The sequence below is a fragment of the Bos indicus genome, chromosome 21, assembly GCF_029378745.1.
Source record: "Bos indicus isolate NIAB-ARS_2022 breed Sahiwal x Tharparkar chromosome 21, NIAB-ARS_B.indTharparkar_mat_pri_1.0, whole genome shotgun sequence".
Taxonomy (NCBI): Eukaryota; Metazoa; Chordata; class Mammalia; order Artiodactyla; family Bovidae; genus Bos; species Bos indicus.
This window is the reverse complement of record NC_091780.1, coordinates 51941794-51964435: the sequence shown is the minus strand read 5'-3', so window position 1 is coordinate 51964435 and position 22642 is coordinate 51941794.

The following is a 22642-nucleotide window of genomic DNA, read 5'->3' as shown; positions in this document are numbered from 1 at the left end:
CTAAATAGACATTTCTCCAAAGAAGACATACAGATGGCTAACAAACACATGAAAAGATGCTCAACATCACTCATTATCAGAGAAATGCAAATCAAAACCACTATGAGGTACCATTTCATGCCAGTCAGAATGGCTATGATCCAAAAGTCTACAAGCAGTAAATGCTGGAGAGGGTGTGGAGAAAAGGGAACCCTCTTACACTGTTGGTAGGAATGCAAACTAGTACAGCCACTATGGAGAACAGTGTGGAGATTCCTTAAAAAAATGGAAATAGAACTGCCTTATGACCCAGCAATCCCACTGCTGGGCATACACACTAAGGAAACCAGAATTGAAAGAGACACGTGTACCCCAATGTTCATCGCAGCACTGTTTATAATAGCCAGGACATGGAAGCAACCTAGATGTCCATCAGCAGATGAATGGATAAGAAAGTGGTGGTACATATACACAATGGAGTATTACTCAGCCATTAAAAAGAATACATTTGAATCAGTTCTAATGAGGTGGATGAAGCTGGAGCCTATTATACAGAGTGAAGTAAGCCAGAAAGAAAAACACCAATGCAGTATACTAACACATATATATGGAATTTAGAAAGATGATAACAATAACCCTGTATACGAGACAGCAAAAGAGACACTGATGTATAGAACAGTCTTTTGGACTCTGTGGGAGAGGGAGAGGGTGAGATGATTTGGGAGAATGGCATTGAAATATGTATAATATCATATATGAAATGAATCGCCAGTCCAGGTTCGATGCATGATACTGGATGCTTGGGGCTGGTGCACTGGGATGACCCAGAGGGATGGTACGGGGAGGGAGGAGGGAGGAGGGTTCAGGATGCGGAACACATGTATACCTGTTGCAGATTCATTTTGATATATGGCAAAACCAATACAATATTGTAAAGTTAAATAAAAGTAAATTAAAAAAAAAAGTCAGAAAACAAAACAAAACCAAACCAGTCTGACAGGGAGTAGGTAAGAGTTTAAGATAAACAATTCATAAATTAGCAAAATGGCCAATAAAACCTAAGAAACAATGCACCAAGGCAGTCAGCAAATAATAACGTCCCTTCGATTCTATCCCATGGAAGTAAAATCACTTTGTAAAGATTTAATAAATATATTTCTATTCTTAGAAGATAAACCTAAGAAGTAAAATATTAATAAAGCAACATACAAATATGTCTTGGTAGATCCACACAATAGAATATTCTGTAGCCATTACGAAAGTGAGTTTAATACTCAAGTTGACTAGATAGAGTTTTTATGAGTCTTCGTTGAGTGAGAAAAGTAAGACATAGAATTTAAGTTTGGTAGATTAATGGCTAAGAACCTGTATGTGTGTATGCCTACATTTGTGTATATGAGTGTTGCATTTATATAATGTATTTCATATATAGTATCAATACATGTATTTATATAAGCACGGAGTTAATAGTGTAGTGTAAGTATTACATTAACATGGTACATAGAGGTGTATTTGGAGGTGACTTGCTGAGGAAAATGGATTACTGATATGGGAAGAAGGTAAGAAGGGAGATAGAAATAAGGAAAAATAAATATACCTAAAAATGTAGGATTTTATTGATCCATTTTTGTTTAGCATGTATGTATGGACGGGGAAGCCTGGTGGGCTGCTGTCTATGGGGTCGCACAGAGTCGGACACGACTGAAGCGACTTAGCAGCAGCAGCAGCATATTTGCATGACATTCAATTTTTTTTTTAAATGAGAAAGTTTTGAAATAAAAACATTGCTATTAAACATTAGATGTAACTACATAATATTTGGAGTACTCCTTCAAAGGAATACTCAATGATTATAAGTGAAATGACAAGTAAATGTGTTGCAAAGATCAATAAGAAAACATGAACATAAAAGCATATGAAACACTATAAAACCAGCAGATGATGATACAGTTTCATCACAACATAGCAAAACTATTCAACTATTCCCATATCATCAAATTTCCATCAGTACCGTAGTAACAGGAGATACTTAGTAACAATCTGACATTTTTATGCATATGTATTTACCATTGTATATGCTGTTTATACAATATACAATTTCATTCCAAAGAATGAATTCGATTATTTCAGTGAGATAAATCTGTTCTTATAATCTTAAATTCTACTTAAAAAACAAAGTGTAACCTGACTACGTGCATCAAACAATCTCTGTATTCACTTACCCTTTGCCATGTATAGGTGTTCACTTTTGTCTTCTTTTAAGTCACATTCATACATCTTATATGTCAAATTCAATGTATCATCCCCTTTAAAAATGCTCTCATGCATAGATTTCTAAAGCAAATTGAACTCTCATTTCAAAAGTCATTTATTATCTTGGAAAAGTGTTTTAATAATCTCCAGTTCAGAAAAATTATCCACGTATACTTAAATGATGACCTCATTATTCTTAGAACTCTGAAAGACGTAAGATAACTGCATTCTGAAGACATCAGTTCAATGTACTATTGCTTAATGAACCCTATACTGAAATAACTAACAAGACGTAGTTCTAGCATTTAATCAAAGTATAGCATCATAAGTCTTATTTAGGTTGCTGATTCATTGAAAAACACATGCAACAGAAAATTTCACGCTGAAAGAAAATTTTTTATCATACTCATGAGCTCCCCTGCCTAACTCCATGTTGACTATTTTACTAATGATTAATGGGCTAAAAAAGGCTCAGCACTATTAAGGATTATATTTCAACTTTTCACCAGCAAGTAGTTTGAAGTTGAGATGCTTCCCTTCTCTATAGGTCTTATTACAATTAACATCAGCTGAAAACTGCTGTCATGGACAAAAATGTTATTCACCCGCTGAGAAAACTTCAAAAAGTATCCCATTGTGTGTTCCTTTGAGTGACCTCCACAAACTTACCTTCACTGCCATACACATCTCCAGTTGGCTTTGCAATTTCATCTCCAGTATTAGATGTCATGTACTCTGTATTCACTGGTCATACTCCACTCATTTCAACTTTTTAGTCTTGAAATGGAGTTACTTAGTGGGATGATCACCCCTCCCCTCTGTATCTGACCGTATGGATCCTGCAGCTGCAGCTAATATGTAAATTCTTTCACGAGGCTGTTTTTTTGTTTCTTTGGCCATTTGTCCCATTGCTGCCTTTGGATAACCCTTCTTTTTATCCTGATATTTGTTTTATGTCTCTTAAAGAAGGTTTCATGTTCTGCTCTTTAATCCAACTAGCAGTGCAATTGCTTTAGTCCACTCCAACTAGACTATAAGCTCCTGGAGCACAGTTATCCTATCTTGCCTATATGTTTGTTTCTCTCATAAGGCATATTGCAGTACTGTGCATCTACTCAAAAGTCAAGAATAAGTGTTTGTCAGGACTAAGAGCAAATTGTATTTCCAGCAACCTAAAATATTGTTAGATATTATATTAGAAATTTAGTCTGCTTCATTTACAAACAAGTTTCCATATAAGTGATTTTCTGAGTTTAGTTTAAAAAACTAACCGAACTTGAAGTTATTACTGCACTGAAGGTAAAATAAGGGATAATACAAGCTAGCCAAAATGGACCCAAGCTATAGTCCTTCCTGACCAGGGTAACAGATGGTACAGAATTTAAAGTCATCACCAAATTCTACACATCTGAAATTTTAATAATAGTCATGGTTACATGACAGATTACACATGGAGCAGGGGACAGATCTTTCCTTGAGTATCATGCCGAATACGAGAATAGACCTGATTTTTCGTTTTTTTTTATCCGACCCTCATAAAAGTTCTATATGAACTCTTCGTACAGTTTTTAAGATGACTGGCTTATACTGTGGCTGATCTTAGCTTTTAGACCTCGAGATGACCCACTATCTAGTCAGAGAGACCATTCTGGGCATGCCACGATTATTAAAATAATCTTTAACACTCAGCTTAATTTCTATTTATGACCATGGTTTCCAAATATTCATGACTTCTTACTCTGTTTTGGCTCTTGTAACAACAAAATACCACACACTGAGTACTTTATGAACAACAGAAATGTATTACTCACAGTTCTGAAGACTGGGGTGCCAGCATGGTTGGGTAAGTCCTGGTCAGTCACAGATCGCTCCTTTAATCCTCTTCTGGCAGAACCTGCAAGGGAGCCCAACTAAGGCTTCTTATAATCTTACTAATGAGAGCAGAGCCCTCAACCTAATCACCTCTTAAAGCGGCCCATCTACTGATACCATCACATTGAATATTAGGATTTGAAGATGCGAATTTGAAGGGGACACAAATATTGAGATCACAGCAATGGCCATCAGTATCTTCCTTGTTTGTTTAGCTATCTGGTATCTGTATCTCCCAAATAAGTATAATATCCATGAGGACAGGACTTTTTTTTTTTTTTTTCTGATGACTGCTGAGCCATTAAGCACACAGCACACACCTGCAGTGCATAGACCCAGTCAGTGGCTCTTTGCTCAGAGGCATTAAGATCACCTGGAACTCATTAAAACTGCAAACCTGTGGGTGCTACCCCAGGGCTACTAAATCAGAACCTCTAGGGAAGAAACTTGGTAATCAATGTGTGCTGTCTCAAGCCCTCCAAATTGTTGGGGTTTTCTTTTTATTATTTATTTTTGGCTGCACCGGGTCTTTCTTGCTGCTCATGGGCTCTCTCTAACTGCGACCATCAGTAAGCAGGGCCGCTCTTTGCTGTGGTGTGCAGGCTTCTCACTGCAGTGGCTTATCTTCTTGCAAGGTATGGGCGCTAGGTACGCAGGCTCAGTAGTTGTGGCACGTGGGCTTCACGTGGGCTTAGTTGCACTGGGGCATGTGGAATCTTTCCAGACAAGGGATGGAACTCATGTCCCCCGCATTGGCAGGCAGATTCTCGACCACTAGACCATTAGGAAAGTCCCCTCCAAGTTATTTTGATGCATGCTAAAATTTAAGAACTACTGGCCTAGAACAAGGCATTTAATAAATATGTGGTGCATAGTAAAAGCATATGAATGAATTTAAGTAACATAAGAATTTCAAACATGTATAACATAATGATATAAAAGAACATATTTTGAAAATAGCACAGTAAAATAATATAAACCAAATTATATGAATTTTATATAATTAATTGAGATGAATGATAATACCATAGGCTTATTTGTTTTGCCCATCTTCTCTCTCTCTTCTTAGCCACTGGAAATTCTAAGAAAAAAACTTTGTATGCTTACCGGTGATGACTCAGGACTTGAACAGACAAGCTTAAACATTTAATTTCTGACTCAATCGCTTGCTCTTAGTTTTCTTTCAGGAAGTATGACGTTATATACTTCAGCATGAGGTGAAAAATCTATTATAGCCAGGCTCTACTTTCAGTCCTCCTCATAGGCTTTTGAAAAGTTAACTTTCATAAGATAATTAAGAACTGGTAAGGAGTACCAGCATAAAGGACTTTCCAGGTGGTTCAGTGGTAAACAATCCACCCACAATGCAGGAAAGACGCAGGTTTGATCCCTGGGTTGGGAAGACTCCCTGGAGTAGGGAATGGCAACTCACTCTAGTATTCTTGCCTGGAAAACTCCATGGACAGAGGAACCTGGCGGGCTACAGTCCATGGGGTCGCAGAGTCAGACACAACTAAAGAGACTGAGCAGGCATGCACACACACACACACACACACACACACACACACACACACACACACACCTGCATAAGCATCCCTGAGACCTGAATTCTGACAAGGAATGAAATTAAATATCCAGATTCAACAAGATTTAAATGATTTATGTGGCTCTCTCCTGAAGCAGCAGATTCTCATTATAGCAAAATTAGTTGAATTTCAAATTAATCAAGCAGGTCAATTATGAGACTATAGGACCAGCTGATCAGCTCCATCCTCGGGAAATAGAATGAAGTTAGTTTTATAAATTATAAGAAAAATGATTACATGCTTCTGCTGTGATATACAGAGCCCTTGGAGCTCAGTGTTTCTCTTCACCAGTATGACTTTACTGAATGAAACAATATAGAGTAATTATTTTTGTCTTTAATCAATGATACAGTGGCCTTACACATCACAAATATGGTACAGGAGTCTGTCTAAACTTAAGATAGACTTTGAAAATAAGATAGTTTTAACAAGAATCTATGCACCAGAATTTGAGCAGCTATTTGTCTATCTTAGTAACAGACAGGCACTGTCTATTGTAAGCAAAAAGACTCATTGGTTTTGAGTCTAGAAATAATTATAAATGATGGCAATGATTTAGCATTCACTTAAGATACCTTGGTGAATATTTTTATCATCCTTTGCAAAGGAAAACACACAAAAAGCATCTGGTTTAGTTAGTAAGAATAAGAAAGAGCAAATTCTCTGTGTTGGATTTTGTAAGAATTTTCTACTCCTTAGGTCTGCTCTGCTTGGGTATTTTCATGTCTCACTGGGTGTCCATGCTGTAACCAGTTGCATCAACCAGCACTCCTTCCACATGGCCACATCTCTAACAGCATGAATCACCTCCACACGCCAGAGATATCCCCTCTGCTTCCGTCAGAGTAATAAAGTCTGAAGAAATTTGACAGGCTCTTTTGTTGTGAGTGGCATTATCACATTTGTTCTCTATTTCTAATGGGAAATATAGTTTTGAATGTATGTATGGAAGGTAATTTGACTATTATGTAACAATTATTTCTCACAAATCCCTTTCCTCCTTTACTACACATAACACTTCTGTGTGTACACACATTCAGTGACAAATTTTTACATTCCCAACACCTTCAGCCAAGAAGCATTGGCTGCTGAAGATGGTGAGATTTCAGGCAATTTCAGGATGATACAAAGGTACTGATTTTGCTTCTGTCCAAAATGCTTTAATGCCAGTTTGGATACACTCACTTTTATATGAAGCCAGACCTTGGTAGATTATTTGGAATTGATGTCTGTCACAGAACAAATCCATTTATTTTTCATTAAATAAACTAAATCGAGTTACTTCCTATCAACTTGAATACTAATAAAAGTGGGATATTAATCATTTGCCATAGATTCAAATGTTTGAAATGAGCTGTCAATAAAACTTACTTCTTATCTTAAATACAACATATATAATTTATGTTTATATATTTTAAAGAGTTAACTTAGTCATGGTAGTTTCAAAAAATAACAGTAGGTACAGCAGCTGCAAGGTAGATGAGCAGGAGGCTTTTGGTGGAAGACTGTTTCATGTGCTTTGGCACCAACATAGAAAGGCTAGACATGTTTCCTGTATGCACTACACACACGCAGAACAGAAACAACTTGACCACGCTCACTCCAACACTCGTACCCAAAGGCACACCAGGTGCATTATTTTAGGTTATTTGTAGAAAGGGTCCTGTCTAAATCAGTTAAGTAAATCTCTTTAAAACTTGACTAAAAGTGGATTTATTTTCCCAGAAATAAGAAAGCTTTGAAAATGAAATCTCAAATAAAAATATTTTTAAAACTGATTTATTGCAACAAGGATTTAACACCTTAGAAATGATTTTGACATAAAAATTTAAAACATTTCAAAACACAAAGAAATAAGAATTGATATAACAAAATTAGCAAGTATATCACCACATACAGAATATGTGGTTCAACAATACAGTGGTTTTGTAGTTTTTAGTTCTTAACAAACATTTATTTTATACTTACTTGTGTTACATGCTTATGTCTAAGATACACTGATGATCAAAATGCACACATTTCCTGCCTTTATTAATCTTACAGTCTAGGAGGAAAGAGAGAACAACAGCAGATATAAATTTCAGGGATACAGGTGGTGTAAGTAAAAAGGGGGAGGGAAAACCTAAAACAAAAAAGCAAACATATGTTTATACCGAGAAATAAATTTGACCTGAAACCGTATAATTTTCAGAACATATAGGCAGAAACTTCCTTGACATCAGTCTTGGAAATGGCTTTTTGGATTTGACACCACATATAAAGACAACAAAAGCAATTTTTTAAAAAGTGGGACTGTATCAAACTGAAAATCTTTTGTACAGCAAAGGAAACCATCTACAAACTATCAAGGCAATCTATTGAATGGGAGAAAATATTTGCAATCATTCAGCTGACAATGGGTTAATATCTGAAGTATATAAAGAACTCAAACAATTCAATAGCAAAAAAAAATCCAATTAAAAACGGGCAGAGTAACTGAAAACACAATTTTTTTTCCCAAAGAAGTCATACAGATAGCTGATAGGCACATGAAAAGATGCTCAACATCACTAACCATCAGAGAAATGCAAATCAGAACCACAATTAGATCTTATCTCACATCTGTCAGAGTGGCTATCATCAAAAAGACAAGAAATAGCAAGTGTTGGTGAGGATGTGAAGAGAAAGGAACCCTTGTGCACTGATGGTGGGAAGGTGACTTGATGGAGCCACTATGGAAAACAATATGGAGGTTGCTGAAATCACTGAAAATAGAACTACTGTATGATTCAGCAACTTTGACTACTTATCTAAGGAAAATGAAAACACTAATTTAAAAAGACATGTAGTCCCTTGTTTATTGCAGCCCTTTTTACAATGGCCAAGATATGGAACAACTTTAATATATACTGATGGATGAATGAATAAATAAAATGTAGTACAGGCACAGCTTGTTTTTTACACTTTGTGCAATAAATTATGCTTCAAAGATACTGCATTTTTTTAAGAAACTGAAGGTTTGTGGATACCCTACAGTGTCAGATGACGGTTAGCATGTTTAGCAATAAAATATTTTTTATTAAGATATAAACTTTGGTTTTTTTAGACATGATGCTATTACACACCTAAATGACTACAGTTCATTGTGAACATAACTTTTATATATACTGGGATACCAAAACATTCATGTGACTAACTGTATCACAATATTTGTTTTATTGTGATGGTCTGGAAGTAAACCGGCAATCTCTCTGGAGGTATGCCTATGCACACACACACACACACACACAACACACACACACACACACACACACACACACACAAACAGTAGAAAATTATTTGGCCATAAAAAAGAATGAATTCTTGCAATTTGCAACTACATGAATGACACATGAAAGCATTATTCTAAGTAAAATAAGCCAGGCATAGAAAGAAAAAATTCCTGTGAACTCACTGATATGTAGACTCTAAAACAAAATAAAATAAAATATGGAGCTCATAGACACAGAGAATAGGTTGGTGATTGCTAGAAGTGAGGAGGTGGGGAGCAGGAGAAATGAATGAAGGGGATCAAAAGGTATACATTTCCAGTTAAATAAATACGTCATGTAATGTACAGCATGGCGAATATAGTTTAAAATATTCTATTGAATATTTGAAAGTTGCTGAGAGAGCATATCTTAAAGTTCTCATCACAAAAAAGCAACTAAAATGTCATGTCATTTTTACAACAAATCTTTTGCTCTGATTTGACAGGAAATAAATTTGTTTTCTGAAAAAAAAAATAAGAGAAATTTAGAGATTTCAGAATAAAATAATATGGATAGTTTACATATTTCAAAAATTGTTTTCTACTTTATAAATGAAGTACCCAACTGCATTTTAAATGATTCTTTTGGACAAAGCAACTATACATACAACTTCTCGCAAATTCATATAATCATTAAAATTAGAAACACATCAGAAGATTATAAAACCACAATCTTATAAAACCAGTTTATTTATGCTTGAGGAAAAATGTTTTTTGATAAGAGCATATTAAATTCTTTAAAAAGAGCAGGTTTATAAAATGTAAATTATCCTTCTTTATTTCTTTGATTTGAGTCCAACTATTTAGATTTTTAGGGAAGAGCTGATGTAAATGAGAAAATTCTTTCCACAAATCCTAGCCCAAATGATTGCAGCTAGCGTCCTTTGATCCAATAATGCTGAGAAATTATCATAAGAAAAAAGTTCAAGCATCTACAGTGGAATAGGAATAATACCGAAAAGCATCTGTGAATGAAACTCATTTCTTTTCAAAGAGCATACAGAAGAGTGAAGGAAAAAACCAAGCAGTAATATGACTGAAGGCAGAGAATAGTTTTCCAATTTCACCATAAAAGGTCTGACCAAAGAGCAAGTTACCTGTCAATCGTATGTTCCACACTTTCTCTCTTTTCTAATCTATACAATAATAGAGTAATCATAAATGATGGGGTGGTGTAAAGAAAAGGTACAGAAAGGGGACATGTGAAAAAGGATTTAGAACAATGCATGATATAAAACAATGGTTATTTACTGAGAATAACGTAATTAAGCAACATTCATCTACTCCCTTATTTTCATCCTCAGCAGCTTTATTGGGATATCAGCACTTCTCTACTCCCTGCCTTTGAACATTTGCCTCCAAGGTAACCAGTCCCATCCCAAGCCTCCTGAGAGGTTTCTGACTGATCTGAAGCACTTACGGACTTCTAGCTCCCCTGTCAGTGATTGGAATAGCCAGGAGTAAGGAATAAAATTCTGGTCAATGACATGTTAGTATAATTCTAGGAAAGGTTTATTCATTCTTAAAAATGATACATTGGAAACGATTGAGCAGTGTTGATTCTGTATGAAATGCCTCGATTGCAGGGTGGTGGTGGTGGTAATGTTGAAAACACAGGGGGATGCCCATTTTGATGGAACTTCTATTGTGGTTACTAAAATGGACAAATGCAAGGAATTTGGGACTTTGATGACATAACTGATTGTACCATCTTTTATTTTCAGTTGCATCAAATAATACATTCCCTAACTGTTTAAGCCAGTCTGAAATGGAACGTGCTTTCACCATCCTCAAACCACAAACATTTGGGGACTTCCTAGGCTGGCAAGTAGTTAAGAATCTGTGCTTCCAATGCAGGGTTCCATTTCTGGTTGGGGAACTAAGATCTCACATGCCTCATGGCCCCCCTACATTAAAATATGAAAGGGATGTATCTTTTGTAATTTTTTTTTTTAAACCCACAAACATCTGGAGTAGCACACACTTGCAGGCTAAGTTGCTTCAGTCGTGTCCAACTCTGTGCGATGCCATGGGCTGTAGCCTTCCAGGCTCCTCTGTCCATGGAACTTTCCAGGCAACAGTGTTGGAGTAGGTTGCCATGCCCTCCTCCAGGAGATCTTCTCAACCCATGGATCAAACCTGCATCTCTTACATCTTCTACTTTGGCAGGTGGTTTCTTTACCACTAGAGCCACCTGAGAAACTTGTAATGGAGACTATTCTTCAAAAGTACAAAGAGTCACAGAGATAAAGAACAGACTTTTGGACTCTGTGGGAGAAGGTGGGATGATTTGAGGGTGGGATGATTTGAGAGAATAGTATTGAAACATGTGTATTACCGTATGTGAAATAGATCACCAGTCCAGGATCCATGGATGAGACAGGGTGCTCAGGGCTGATGCACTGGGATGACCCTGAGGGATGGGATGAGAAGGGAGGTGGGAGGGGGGCTCAGGATGGGGGACACATGTACACCTGTAGCTGATTCAGGTCAATGTATGGCAAAAACCACTACAATATTGTAAAGTAATTAGCCTCCAATTAAAATAAATAAATTTTTAAAAGTACAAATATTCCTATTGGAAGTCATTAATTCTCACCTGTAAACAACATAGTTTTAGACTTTTTTTCCTTCAAATTCTACAGTGAATTCTTTTCATTGAGCATAATTGTCTTGAACAAGGAGTATTCAGAACTTCTGATAGGGAACATGACTGAATCTAAAATGTGAAACAGGTAGTTTATTTTGTAGCTAGAAACAACTGGGTCTAATTGACCAGGGCATAAACTGCATTGTGTGCTCAATCACTTCAGTCTTGTCTGACTCTGCGACCCCATAGACTGTAGCTTGTCAGGCTCCCCTGTTTACGGGATTCTCCAGACAAGAATACTGGAGTGGGCTCCCATTTCCTCCTCCAGGGAAAGCCATGGAAGCAGCAAGCCTAATGAAACAAAGTAGTGGGGCAGAAACAGTTAAACATGCTTTTTTTTTTTCCTTTTTTATAAACAGAAAAATAGTTCACTTATAACATTATATTTGTTTCAAGTGTACAGCAAAGTGACTCAGTGATACATACATGTATACATGTTCTTTTTCAGATTCTTTTTCCTTATAGGTCATTACAAAATACTGAGTAAAATTCTCTGTGCTATATTTAGTAGTCCTTTTTGGTTATGTATTTCATATACATGCATGCGTGCTAAGTCGCTTCAGTAGTGTCTGACTCTGTGACCCTATGGGCCGTTAGCCCACCAGGTTCCTGCACCTATGGGGATTCTCCAGGCAAGAATACTGGAGTGAATTGCCCTGCCCTCCTGCAGGGGATCTTTATGACCCAGAGACTGAACATGTGTCTCCTGTGGCTCCTGCATTACAGGTGAATTCTTTACCCACTGAGCCACCAGGGACGCCCGTTTTATATACAGTAGTCTGTATATGTTTATATCTAATTCCTAGTTTATCCTCCCCCCTTTTCCTTTTGATAACTGTAAGTTTGTTTTCCATGTAGATAAATAGTAATAGATAGATTATTTTTACCATATAGAATATTACAAATGTTGAGTATAGTTCTCTCTTTCTTAACAATAGTTCTTTTAGATGTGTTTTCCTTTTGTATTGGGGCTCCATTTTATATAATTCTCTGTGATGACTGCTGTTGCTTCTTTCTCATTGCATGCGCTGACACTCGGCTTTCTCTGTGATGCTCTCTTAGAAGCTACTCATTCCCCAATATCTTGCCTTCTTCAGGATCTGATATCAGGACCAGTGTCTTCACTTCTCAATGTCACTTCCAGATGATTACTTCTCTACCCTTTCAAAGTCTCCACTTTAAGACTTCCATTTGCAACTAAGATAAAGAACCCAACAGCAAGCCAAAGATCTAGGTGTATATGCTAACTTTTGCAATTGATAAAAAATATCTACAAAAATTTTACTGAATTTTCTTGTCCTCCCAGTACCAACAGACGTCTAACAATTTTGTTGAAAACAGAGAACTAATGAGTGCATGGCAGAGGACAGGGATTAGACAACAATTAGAAAACTGATTATGACTAAAAAAAAATAAGTGAATCTGAATACATGGGAGTTCCTCGGAGGCTGTCAGAAGTGGAGAAGACAGAATCCTAAAGAGGAAGCCACAAAGAGGAGAGTAAAAATCTGTAGCCATGTATCTTGCCCCCCATTCACCAAGGAAAGGGATTATACTAAGAGGCAGAGAATACACTAGAGCTTTGACAGTGTCACAGAACTGAGACAAAAGTGAGAGACTTGAAGTGTCCAGAATGAGGTGGAAAGGAGAACACTTAAGCCCAATGATCATCTGGTTTTCCCCAACAAGATTTCTACTGAATTCTGAAACTATTTGATACACAAAACTAAGAAGCCAAATGGAAAAACTTAAGAGAGAAAAACAAAAAATGGTAGAAGTTTTACGATGCTGGGAGGAAAGAGAAAACTTCAGTAAGTTTTTTATAGACATTCCTTAAACGTATTACATTTAAAATAAAATCTAATCACCAAGAGTATAGAGTTCAGCAAAATTTGTCACAGATATTTTTTATCAAATTGTGAAAACTTCCCTACACCTCTGAATTTCTAAGAATTGTTATAGCAAATGGATGGTGAATTTTAAGAAGTGCTTTTTCTACATGGATTGATATCTGACTTTTCTTCCTTAGCCTCTTAACATGGTAGATTACATTGATCTTTAATTATTTAACCAGTCTTGCATCCTTGCGATAAACCTTATTTGGCCATGGTATATTGTTCTTTTTTAACAACACAATGGGTGGGGCTAGTTGTAAAGCCACCTGATAATGCAGGTGACACATGAGACACAGGTTGGATCCCTGGGTTGGGAAGTACCCCTGGAGTAGGAAATGGCAAACCACTCCAATATCCTTGCCTGGAAAATTCCATGGACAGAGCAACCTGGCAGGCTACAGTCCATGGGGTTGCAAAGAGTCAGACATGACTGAACACACACACACACACATACACACATACATACATAAAATAAAATAGTATATCATCAAATTAAATTTGTCAATATTTTGTTGACGGTTTTTGCATCTGTATTATTCAGGGGAAAAAAAAATAAGGTCTTCAGTGGGTTTTTCTTTTTTCTTTTTGTACTATTGTCTGGATTTCACATCAGGATAATACTGACCTCATAAAAATGAGTTTCAGATTGTTCCTTCTCTTGTATTATCCGGAACAGATTGTGAAGAAGTGATGTTCAGTTCAGAAGCTCAGCTGTGTCCGACTCTTTGTGACCCCATGAATCGCAGCACGCCAGGCCTCCCTATCCATCACCAACTCCCGGAGTTCACTCAGACTCACGTCCATCGAGTCAGTGATTCCATCCAGCCATCCCATCCTCTGTCATCCCCTTCTCCTCCTGCCCTCAATCCCTCCCAGCATCAGAGTCTTTTCCAATGAGTCAACTCTTTGCATGAGGTGGCCAAAGTACTGGAGTTTCAGCTTTAGCATCATTCCTTCCAAAGAAATCCCAGGGCTGATCTCCTTCCGAATGGACTGGTTGGAGCTCCTTGCAGTCCGAGGGACTCTCAGGAGTCTTCTCCAACACCACAGTTCAAAAGCATCAATTCTTCAGAGCTCAGCCTTCTTCACAGTCCAACTCTCACATCCATACATGACCACAGGAAAAACCGTAGCCTTGACTAGATGGACCTTTGTTGGCAAAGTAATGTCTCTGCTTTTTAATATGCTATCTAGGTTGGTCATAACTTTCCTTCCAAGGAGTAAGCGTCTTTTAATTTCATGGCTGCAGTCACCATCTGTAGTGATTTTGGAGCCCCAAAAATTAAGTCTAACGCTGTTTTCACTGTTTCCCCATCTATTTCCCATGAAGTGATGGGACCAGATGCCATGATCTTTGTTTTCTGAATGTTGAGCTTTAAGCCAACTTTTTCACTCTCCTTTTTCACTCTCATCAAGAGGCTTTTTAGTTCCTCTTCACTTTCTGCCATAAGGGTGGTGTCATCAATTTTCATATAATTATCCAGTGAAACTATCACAACACTGAGATTTCTTCTTAAGTTTTTAATTATGACTACTTTCTTTAATAGTTTTGTTGCTCTTCAAAGTATATATTTTTTATGTTAGATACATCATTGATAGCTTGTGGTTCTGGAAGAACTGGCCTATTTCATCTAAATTGACAAGTTATGTGCATAAAGTTGTTTTCAGCATTCATTAACCTTTTCATGTCTGCAGGGTCTGTAATGATGTCCCATGTTCATGCCTGATTTTGGTACACATATGTGCCTTTCATTTCTTTGTCAGTCTTGCTAGAATGTTGTAAATTTTATTGATATTTTTAAAGAACCAGACACTTTTTATTCCACTCATTTTTCTTTGGTTTTCTATTTCATTTGACTGATGTGTGCTTTTATCTCCTCGCTCTTTCTTTTCTGTTTCCTTAAACTGAGAGGTAGATTTTAAATTTGAATTTACTTAAATTTAGAGGTGGATTATAGATGGAAATCTAAGACATTTCTTTTATAATATATGAATTGATGGTGGCTCAGAGGTTAAAGCCTCTGCCTGCAGTGCGGGAGACCTGGGTTTGATCCCTGGGTCAGGAAGATCCCCTGGAGAAGGAAATGACAACCCACTCCAGTATCATTGCCTGGAGACTCCCATGGACGGAGGAGCCTGGTGACCTACAGTCCATGGGGTCGCAAAGAGTCAGACAGGACTGAGCAACTTCACTTTCAGTTTCAGATAATGAAGATAAAATAGGAAAAGATTATTTCAATTTTATAGAAAGATTTCCAAAGCAACTGTTTTGATGAATAAGCATCAACATTCTAACTCTAAAATTGCTATTATAATTTTACACATAAAATAGAACTCTGAAATAGTTTAGCTGCCACAACTGCTGTTTAAGGACACTCAATATATCAAAATACGAAAGAATGCCTACTATATTCAGGACACTCTTGGACATATAAGAGTGAATAATAGTTTCTGCTTTAAAAGATTGTATTGAATCTTTTTTCTATCTCCAAAGTACATTTATCCATTTTGCTCTCCATCCATTTCTCTATCCACAGCCCTCACATAAAAATCTGTAATAGCTTTCTAATGGTTTCACTGTTTCTCTAAAGCTTTTTCTCCACCACAGTAATCTTTAAAACGGGGGGAGATGGGGAGAAATTTGAGTTATGTCAATTCTTTGCCTTAATTTTGTCAGTGATTTTGCATTATTTTTAAACTAATATCCAGTCACCATCCTGTTACCCATAGAGGCACCAATATTCTGGGTCTTGCCGTCTCAAAATTAATCTCTTAACATAGTTTTTATTTCTTCCACATGGAAAATCCTTTCATGGGTCATTTCACTCTGCTGTCACATGATACAAAATGGCTTAATCATAGCAATTCTGTTTAGGTAAATTTTAAGAAGATAACAAATTTAACCCTACAGGTTGTTATTAGTCTATCTGCTATTTGGGAAGGTGAGGGGGTAGCCAGGGTGGCCAACAACATAATTGGGATCAGAAGATATATAATACTTCTATTTATGTCTTTCTTTACTGCGGAATCTTCAGCAAGTAATTTAGGCACTAGGCATGCTTAGTTTCATTATTTTAAAAATAAAATATCACTAAGATGTATTCCAAAGGATTAATGTGGAAGTTAAAGATATCAGTTAGAAAATTTAGCAGATGATAAAGTGACCAAACAGGCATTGGCAAAAAGTTTCACAGATGTAAAATATACTAACCCTCTGAAAAGTGAAGTTGCTCAGTAGTGTCCAACTCTTTGCAACCCCAGGCTCCTCTGTCCATGGGGTTTTCCAGGCAAGAGTACTGGAGTGGTTTGCCATTTCCTTCTCCAACTAAGCATCTAGTGGCAGATAAAAATCCATGAAATATTTATCCTGGTTTATAATAGCTGAAAGATTACATTGAAAATAAATGTCTATATGTTAATATGTAGAAAATATAATAGATAACTAGTAGGAACCTACTATATAGCACAGGGAGCTCTACTCAATATTCTGTAATGGCCCATAAGGGAAAATAACCTAAAAGAAGAGGGAATATATGCATATGTAAAACAGATTCAATGTGCTGTACACCAGAAACTTAATACAATATTGTAAATCATCTCTACTCCAATAAAAAAGTAAAGTTTGAGTTCCATAAGCAACAAGGATTTACCATATAGCACAGAGAACTACATGAATATCTCATAATAACCTATAATGTAAAATAATCTGAAATATACATGTATATGTATAACTGAATCACTTTGCTGTACGCCTGAAACTAACACAATATTGTAAATCAGCTATACTTCAATTTTTACAAAGGATGAGTGTTCTTCTATTCAGTTCAGTCCCTTAGTCCTGTCTGAATCTTTGCAACCCCATGGACTGCAGCATGCCAGGCCTCCCTGTCCATCACCAACTCCCAAAGTTCACTCAAACTCATGTCCATTGAGTCAGTGATACCATCCAAACATCTCATCCTCTGTCGTCCCCTTATCCTCCTTCCTTCAATCTTTCCATAGTCCATGGAATTCTCCAGGCTAGAATACTGGAGTGGGTAGCCTTTCCCTCTTCCAAGGGATCTTCCCAACCCAGGGATCAAACTCAGGTCTCCTGCACTGCAGGCAGATTCTCTACCAGCTGAGCCACAAGGGAAGCCCATGTTCCTCTATACGTTGTAAATGAAAACAACTCAAATAACACAACATTTTCTCAAAAGAAATTTCTACAAATGTTCTCATGTCGTCTTGTTATGTATTACTATTGCACAGAGAAAAAGAGCAAAGGAAGGAAAAACAGAAAACACAAACAGGAAGAAAAGAAACATTTAAATATGCTCTTGGGGTAGATAAGAATAACCTAATCTAAAATAGATGTTCAACAAATATATAGTGCTTAAAGTATAAGTTTATCTTATCCTCATATTATTAGCAACACCTCTTTTGTCTTAGTAGACACAGATAGCTTAAAAAATGAATTGTATTGTCAAAGTTACTCATTGAGATGCTCATTTCCTTTTCAATTGTCCAGGAAAAAGTTACAGATTTGTTTTAATCCATCCATTTTGAAAACAAGCTATTACCACATTCTATTTTTGAGAGGATAAAAATAATGACAGTGTTCTGATTGAATATCTGTATTGGTGTTTTTAATATGAAATTATTCTTTCATTATCTTTCTCTAACTGTGAAATGATAGTAACTGATATTGAGCAAAATGAATATTTAAAAGCAATATCTTTTCTACAATGCACCATGCCATAATTTAAACAGTTATGGTTTTATCATTGAATAAGCTGAAAATGTACTCATTCAATATAGGGCAATGAAAATTTTTAGAATTTGTTTTTATTTTGCTAATAGGACTTCCAAAAATGAATTCTGTTCCTCTGAAGATGATATTGTGAAGGAATATGGCCACATTCATTCTTATTATACGTGTAAGAATTGTGTAAGCAATACCACTTAACAAATTGATACAATTTAAGATCAGCATCTTGTTCCTCATTTGAATTTCAATATGGTCAAATGAAGAATGGTTTAATAATGACCAGATACTAATCAAATGATTTTTCTTGAAAATAATTGGACTATTTGGAAAGTTAAAACCCTGAGATCAATTTTGTATGTCTCAAGATGTATTTATGTATCTTTAAGAACCATATAGACATAGTCTGCACAGCAAAAATAATTATTCTACAGATTTGTTATTTCTATTATGTTAGCAATCATACAATAGATGGGTAACAGGCAGAAATAAGATTATAACTTTTGTTTTTCATCAAATTCTGTTGGCTTATACTTTCCAAACAATGTTTAAAAAATACAGGCAAAAGCAGGCATCATTGCTATGTTTACTGGTGATCTTTCTAGTATTTCACTGTTAGTATAGTAACCAGAAGGTACTGAGAGTACAGTATCTAATGCAGTAGATGGTATACAAATGAGGCCACTTCTCATTTCCACCTCTAGTTCAGTGTTTTGTTTATTTAGACTCAGGTCTTCATCCTGTATTTGACCTTACCAACAAGCAAAGATATACAGGTCATCCAGGAAGGAGTTCTAAGAGAAAGCTTGGAACTCAACACAACTCCTCCAAACAAACATAGATAACTCCTTTCCATATGTTTCAAATAGGACCACCCTATACTTTAGGAATTCATGTTGAGCTTACAATGCCTGGTAAATTTTCAGGTAGAAACTTCACTGTGTGGTATCTTCAACTCTGCCTCTGTGGATCCGCACCATCTGCAGGACAACATGCGTCAGTTTAACCAATATCTCAATACCTTCTGTTCAGAGCAGTCCTCCTTCCAAAGAACGCGTTTCCAATTTTGCACATGCCTTCTGGGGACAATGTTATATCCAGAAGGAGGGACTTCTTTCATAGAAACACTGTTTTTGGCCAACTGGAAAAATGTTTTAAAACTGTCTTGCAGACTGCCATGGCAGTGGCCACCTACTCCCCTTATGAGCTATTCTCAGTGACGGAAAGGGTAGATTGTCTGAAAAAGAGGCAAGGGGCGTTTCTATACCTTAAAGCATGTCTGAATCAAGCTCTGATTCTAACATTGCTGCTTCTATGGTTGTCATTTATTCTTAGACCAAAGTAAATCCTGAATGGATATTATACATATCTAAATATTATAGTTCATAGGTTTTGAAAATGTTTGTAAATTCTGAAAAATTAGGAAATAAAGCAGGTCTATGAGAAAGTTTGAATTTTTGTTAGAAGTTTGTGTTAGCTAATGTTGAATGAATCATAATAGGGAAAGTTATAAATCATAATAGAGAAAGTGCAGCTGAGGAAAATAGTCTGTGAAAATATTTATTGTACAAGGCCATTCTATTCCATTAATGTATCATGCAGGTGAGTATGAATTTGGATGCCAGTTATGCCTAAGGATATATACACTTTATCTGACATTTTGATGAGACTAGGATATTTCTCTTATCTTAATTATAATGATTATAATCTGGTTCTACAGTGTCAACAAAATAACCAGCATTGGGATTTTGCCTGTTGCTGTATTTGCCAGACTTCACTATAAATCTCTGTAGATATCTTGTTGTATAGCTTTGACTGTGAATGCCTTGTCATTCCTGCATCCTAACTGAAAACACATTAATCTCCTAAATTAAAAAATAAATACTTTCAGCTATAAAATTCAGAAATGCTCTTATGGTATACATGCAAAACTGGCACGGTGGTACAATTAAAATTAGTGCTTAGTTTCTTTAGAGACAAATAATGAATAATGATTAAATGAATACACATTATGGGTAAAAAAAAAATTCAGTATATAAAAGTGAGAATTATAAAATATGATCTATTCTCAAATCCAAAAATTTTCCAAGAAACTTTCATTCCTTCTCAGAAATTGAATATTGATTGTTGAAATAAATTCATTACATGCTCGTGAATCCTCATCCAACATTTTCTAAAAATTATAAAATTTTCTATAATGACATAAAAAATTTAACACAAAGGTGATACTTTTGGATACATGCTTTTACAAATAAGAAATGATAATTATTAGATTTCATTATGCTTTAAGTCCTAACTCTAGTTTAAGCATTGCTCTGAGAAATCTATCTGCACTGCTAATTTTGTAATAATAATAAAAAAAAAATAGGACTTGAATGCTATGTTTTAAAATTTTTATTTTAAATTGGGGTATAAATAATTACAATATTGTGATAGTTTCAGGTGAACAGTGAAGGGACTCAGCCATACATATACATGTACCGATTCTCCCCTAAATTCCCCTCCCATCCAGGCTACCACATAACATTAAGGAAATGCTTGCTATTGATATGGGGCTTCCCTGGTGGCTCAGCAGTAAAGAATCAGCCTGCCATTGCAGGTGGGGTGGGTTTGATCCCTGAGCTGGGAAGATCCCCTGGAGGAGGAAAATGACAACCCACTCTAGTATTCTTGCCAGGGAAATCCTGTGGACAGAGGCTACAATGTAGTCCATAAGGTCCCAAAGAGTCAGACACAACTAAATGACTAAACCATAATAACAGTGCTATTGATATATAGTTAAAATGAGGGAAACAAATGATTAACTATTGGGTTGAGCTATATGATATTGTTGTAAATTTTAAAAATCTACTGGGGGTTTCAGGTTGGTGAAAGTGAAAAGAAAGTGAAGTCGCTCAGTCGTGTCTGACTCTTTGCAACCCCATGGACTGTAGCCTGCCAGGCTCCTCTGTCTATGGGATTTTCCAGGCCAGAGTAATGGAGTGGGTTGCCATTTCCTTCTCCAGGAGATCTTCCCAACCCAGGGATTGAACCCGGGTCTCCTGCATTGTAGGCAGATGCTTTACCATCTGAGCCACCAGATGCAAACTATTACATAGAATGGATAAACAGCAAGGTCCTAATGTAGAGCACAGGGAACTCTCCTTGATATCCTGTAATAAACCATAGTGGAAAAGGATATTTAAAATGATGCATATATATGTATAACTGAGTCTTTTGGCTGTACAGCAGTGATTGGCACAACAATGTAAATCAACTGCCAGTTCAGTTCAGTTCAGTCACTCAGTTGTGTCTGACTCTTTGTGACCCCATGGACTGCAGCACACCAGGCTCTCTTGTCCATCACCAACTCCTGGAGCTTTCTCAAACTCATGTCCACTGACTCAGTGATGCCATCCAACCATTTCATCCTCTATTGTCCCCTTCTCCTCCTGCCTTCAATCTTCCCTAGCATCAGGGACTTTTCCAATGAGTCAGTTCTTCTCATCAGGTGGCCAAAGTATTGGAGTTTCAGCTTCAGCATCAGTTCCTTCCAATGAATATTCAGGACTGATTTCCTTTAGGAAGGACTGATTTGATCTTCTTGCTGTCCAAGGGATCATCTCCAACACCACAGTTCAAAAGCATCAATTCTTCAGAATTCAGGTTTCTTTATGGTCCAACTCTCACAGCCATACATGACTACTGGAAAAACCATAGCTTTGACCAGGTAGAACTTTGTTGGTAAAGTAATGTCTTTGCTTTCTAATATGCTGTCGAGGTTTGTCATAGCTTTTCTTCCAAGGAGCAAATGTCTTTTAATTTCATGGTTGCAGTCACCATCTGCAGTGATTTTGGAGCCCAAGAAGATAGTCTGTCACTGTTTCCATTGTTTCCCTATTTGCCATGAAGTGATGGGACCTGATGCCATGATCTTCATTTGCTGAATGTTGAGTTTTAAGCCAGTTTTTTCACTCTTCTCTCTCACTTTCATCAAAAGGCTCTTTTTTTCTTTGCTTTATGCCATCAGGGTAGTGTCATCTGCATAACTGAGATTATCGATATTTCTCCATGCAATCTTGATTCCAGCTTGTGCGTCTTTCAGTCTGGCATTTCACATGATGTATTCGGCATATAAGTTAAATAAGCAAGGTGACAATATACAGCCTTGATGTACTCCTTTCCCATTTTGGAACCAGTCTGTTGTTCCCTGTGTGCTTCTAATCGTTTCTTCTTGACCTGCATACAGATTTCTCAGGAGGCAGGTAAGGTGGTCTGGTATTCCTATCTCTTTAATAATTTTCCACAGTTTGTTGTGATCTACACAGTCAAAGGCTTTAGCGTAGTCAATGAAGAAGAAATAGATATTCTTCTGGAATTCTCTTGTTTTTT